General features: G+C 54.7%; 2 non-coding genes across 2 annotated transcripts in view; both read right to left on the reverse strand.

Annotated features, from left to right (window-relative positions):
- The window catches only part of LOC124774576, a 155-nt gene extending 110 nt beyond the window's left edge, over positions 1 to 45 (reverse strand). Inside the window, exon 1 of the ribosomal RNA XR_007015367.1 lies at positions 1 to 45. This exon is cut by the window's left edge and continues 110 nt beyond it. This is a non-coding gene — a ribosomal RNA (5.8S ribosomal RNA).
- Positions 46 to 396: 351 nt separating this feature from the next.
- Positions 397 to 2,305, reverse strand: LOC124774608. The gene has a single exon (XR_007015398.1). It is a non-coding gene; the product is annotated as a small subunit ribosomal RNA (ribosomal RNA).
- Between the last annotated feature and the right edge of the window lie 2,695 nt (positions 2,306 to 5,000).

Genomic DNA, 5,000 nt, shown 5'->3' on the forward strand with positions numbered 1-5,000 from the left:
CGTTCTTCATCGACCCACGAGCCGAGTGATCCACCGTCCTGGGTGATCTTTTCTCAGTTTCCGCCGTCTCTTTCGAGACGGTCGCATAGGCGGGAGTGAGGCGTGTGGCGGCCCCTGTTCCAGCGTTCTGTGTCCAACGGCCTCACGGCCGACGGGCGTCGTACGGCTCCACACCGGAGCGGACAGGCACTCGGGCGAAAGTCATTCAAAACCGGCGCCAGGCGCCAGGTGCCGCAGGCCAGCCGCTCCAGCGCTTCAGCGCTCGTACCACACAACATTGCCGCTAGTTTTGAGAGGCACGCGTGGTTCCGCACGCGGCGCACGGCTACGGCGAGCCGTACAGGTAGCGTGTTGCGCGACACGACACGCACATCGAAAGACATGCAGTCTAGTCGGTAATGATCCTTCCGCAGGTTCACCTACGGAAACATTGTTACGACTTTTACTTCCTCTAAATGATCAAGTTTGGTCATCTTTCCGGTAGCATCGGCAACGACAGAGTCAATGCCGCGTACCAGTCCGAAGACCTCACTAAATCATTCAATCGGTAGTAGCGACGGGCGGTGTGTACAAAGGGCAGGGACGTAATCAACGCGAGCTTATGACTCGCGCTTACTGGGAATTCCTCGTTCATGGGGAACAATTGCAAGCCCCAATCCCTAGCACGAAGGAGGTTCAGCGGGTTACCCCGACCTTTCGGCCTAGGAAGACACGCTGATTCCTTCAGTGTAGCGCGCGTGCGGCCCAGAACATCTAAGGGCATCACAGACCTGTTATTGCTCAATCTCGTGCGGCTAGAAGCCGCCTGTCCCTCTAAGAAGAAAAGTAATCGCTGACAGCACGAAGGATGTCACGCGACTAGTTAGCAGGCTAGAGTCTCGTTCGTTATCGGAATTAACCAGACAAATCGCTCCACCAACTAAGAACGGCCATGCACCACCACCCACCGAATCAAGAAAGAGCTATCAATCTGTCAATCCTTCCGGTGTCCGGGCCTGGTGAGGTTTCCCGTGTTGAGTCAAATTAAGCCGCAGGCTCCACTCCTGGTGGTGCCCTTCCGTCAATTCCTTTAAGTTTCAGCTTTGCAACCATACTTCCCCCGGAACCCAAAAGCTTTGGTTTCCCGGAGGCTGCCCGCCGAGTCATCGGAGGAACTGCGGCGGATCGCTGGCTGGCATCGTTTATGGTTAGAACTAGGGCGGTATCTGATCGCCTTCGAACCTCTAACTTTCGTTCTTGATTAATGAAAACATACTTGGCAAATGCTTTCGCTTCTGTTCGTCTTGCGACGATCCAAGAATTTCACCTCTAACGTCGCAATACGAATGCCCCCGCCTGTCCCTATTAATCATTACCTCGGGTTCCGAAAACCAACAAAATAGAACCGAGGTCCTATTCCATTATTCCATGCACACAGTATTCAGGCGGGCTTGCCTGCTTTAAGCACTCTAATTTGTTCAAAGTAAACGTGCCGGCCCACCGAGACACTCAATAAAGAGCACCCTGGTAGGATTTCAACGGGGTCCGCCTCGGGACGCACGAGCACGCACGAGGCGGTCGCACGCCTTCAGCTCGCCCCACCGGCAGGACGTCCCACGATACATGCCAGTTAAACACCGACGGGCGGTGAACCAACAGCGTGGGACACAAATCCAACTACGAGCTTTTTAACCGCAACAACTTTAATATACGCTATTGGAGCTGGAATTACCGCGGCTGCTGGCACCAGACTTGCCCTCCAATAGATACTCGTTAAAGGATTTAAAGTGTACTCATTCCGATTACGGGGCCTCGGATGAGTCCCGTATCGTTATTTTTCGTCACTACCTCCCCGTGCCGGGAGTGGGTAATTTGCGCGCCTGCTGCCTTCCTTGGATGTGGTAGCCGTTTCTCAGGCTCCCTCTCCGGAATCGAACCCTGATTCCCCGTTACCCGTTACAACCATGGTAGGCGCAGAACCTACCATCGACAGTTGATAAGGCAGACATTTGAAAGATGCGTCGCCGGTACGAGGACCGTGCGATCAGCCCAAAGTTATTCAGAGTCACCAAGGCAAACGGACCGGACGAGCCGACCGATTGGTTTTGATCTAATAAAAGCGTCCCTTCCATCTCTGGTCGGGACTCTGTTTGCATGTATTAGCTCTAGAATTACCACAGTTATCCAAGTAACGTGGGTACGATCTAAGGAACCATAACTGATTTAATGAGCCATTCGCGGTTTCACCTTAATGCGGCTTGTACTGAGACATGCATGGCTTAATCTTTGAGACAAGCATATGACTACTGGCAGGATCAACCAGGGAGCTGCGTCAACTAGAGCTGAGCAGCCGGCCGCCCGGGAGTGTGTCCCGGGGGCCCGCGCGAACACGCAAGCGTCCGCTCAATCATTCTGCAAACAGGAGGAGGCTGAGCTCCCCTGCACAATACACCTCGAAACCCTCTCAGGTCCCGGCGGCGCGCAGCGCCGTCCCAAGTACTTGGTCGGGTTCGAGAGAGGCGCAATCGCCCGGAGTTAGGCGAGTAGACGCTTTCGGTGCGACCACCCGTGCTCCCAACTGAGCTTGCCGCTGCCGACAGAGGCCCGGGAGCGTGCTGTCGTGGCATTGCCGGCGGGAGACAACACGCGCCACCTACGGTGACCGGCAGCTCCAACGCCAGCGCCACAGAAGGACAAAAGCCCCACTTGGGTGCCGAAGCGAACTCTCCCAGCACAGCGCACGCGCCAACACATCCGCACAGCTGCGATACAAACCACCAGCGAGAACCGCTGGGGCGACCGAGCAGCAGACGGCGTCGCGGCGCCGAGCGCCGGGCGGCGGCGCATCCTCAACGCACACAGTCCTCAATCGGACCAGCACACTGAAGATGTCCACCGCGCTTCGCACCGGGCCCGCGAGGACCTACTTTGGCCGCACGGCGCCGCGCGCAGGGTGCGCCGGCGCGCAGCTGCGACGCCTGCCGCGTCCGTCGGCCGGCGCGCCTGCCACTGGCCGCCCCCACCAGCCGGCTGTAGCGCGTGCGCCCACGCACCGCGCGGCCAGCACGCCGGGAGGCGCCCCCTCACCGGCCGGGGACGGTCCCACCCAGCCACCGCCGCGTATCGCTTCACACCCAGATGCCGTTCAGTTTCGTCGGCATGGTGGGTATCGCTGGAACAACCGGTTAGTACCTCAACCTATCGTCGCCATCACCGATTCACCCCTAGCGAGAACAACCGCACCACAACAGGTTACCATTTGTTCATTTGCGTAACTTCACCAGAAAACGCAGGCGTCCATCGCCATTTGCAACTTCAACGATTATTGCATGCCTGTGTCAGGTGTCACGCCACACTACGTCTGCCCACATACACGCAACAAAATGTGCACGCCTAGACAATACGTGGAAGGTGGCCCCCGTACGTATGCGATGTCCATTGCTCGAACGACTGTCAACCGGCCTCTGTAGCATGTCGCAGATATGGAACGCGGTGCACCATGCCATCACGGTGTGTGAGGAGAGACGACTAGGTCCGAATACATCAACAGACAGCTCATGCTGATCGCCATCCACGGCGTCCGTTCCTCCCACACGTCTCTATGGCGTACCACACTGCAATCCAGCTCTCATAGGGAGACGACACGTAGCTGCGTGCACAATATTTGCACTGTATGGTCCGCCGTTTTTGGGCGCAGTCGTTGTGCGGTCACACATGTGCCACGATGTATCATTCAGTACATAAGGACGAATGTGCAGTACAGATTGTGGTTCACGCGTACGACATCAGCGGACAGTTGACACAGGCCGCACCACAACGTAGCCTGAGTACGTCGCATGCGAAGGGCATTGAACATGCAAACTTCTCACCAACCAGCTTGCGAAGGCAGGGGGCAAGGTGGGGACGTGGGGAGGGGCGGCATGTACGTCCTGCTGCCATCCACATTACAGTGTACAGCAGGAGCATGTGGAAAGTGAGCAAGACTTGCAAGGTGTTTAACATGAAGCGATACACAGGGGTGCGGGCAGTGCGAGTAGCGAACTATATTGCGAGGGTTGCGGGTGGGCAACACTACAGTAATTGAACGAGTCGTATAACAATTACAGAGCAGGTTTAGGCGACAACGTGGGTTACGTTAAGGCGACAACATGGGTTAGGTTAAGGCACAACATGGGTTAGGTTAAGGCACAACATGGGTTAGGTTAAGGCACAACATGGGTTAGGTTAAGGCACAACATGGGTTAGGTTAAGGCACAACATGGGTTAGGTTAAGGCACAACATGGGTTAGGTTAAGGCACAACATGGGTTAGGTTAAGGCACAACATGGGTTAGGTTGAGGCACAACATGGGTTAGGTTGAGGCACAACATGGGTTAGGTTGAGGCACAACATGGGTTAGGTTGAGGCACAACATGGGTTAGGTTGAGGCACAACATGGGTTAGGTTAAGGTACAACATGGGTTAGGTTAAGGTACAACATGGGTTAGGTTAAGGTACAACATGGGTTAGGTTAAGGTACAACATGGGTTAGGTTAAGGTACAACATGGGTTAGGTTAAGGTACAACATAGGTTAGGTTAAGGTACAACATAGGTTAGGTTAAGGTACAACATAGGTTAGGTTAAGGTACAACATAGGTTAGGTTAAGGTACAACATAGGTTAGGTTAAGGTACAACATAGGTTAGGTTAAGGTACAACATAGGTTAGGTTAAGGTACAACATAGGTTAGGTTAGGTTAGGTTAGGTTACACGTTGTTGTACGGAAAGGTGTAGGGGGGGGGGGGGCGGGGGCGGCAGGTTCGTTGATAGTGATTATAGTAAGTGAATGCTTGTGACATGATCAGATTTGTCACGTCAGGATGCACCTTTGGCTTATTAGAGGCGGCGCTCCAATTCTATGCTTGTGTGAGACCTGTGTCTTTGACTCATGTCATTGTTTGTGCGCTGTGACAGGAGGTACTATTGTGATGTTGGGTGCACCGTTGTATAGGACATGTGTGGGTGTTGGTGCCTGGTCTGCG

The sequence above is a fragment of the Schistocerca piceifrons genome, unplaced genomic scaffold (assembly GCF_021461385.2).
Source record: "Schistocerca piceifrons isolate TAMUIC-IGC-003096 unplaced genomic scaffold, iqSchPice1.1 HiC_scaffold_967, whole genome shotgun sequence".
NCBI lineage: Eukaryota > Metazoa > Arthropoda > Insecta > Orthoptera > Acrididae > Schistocerca > Schistocerca piceifrons.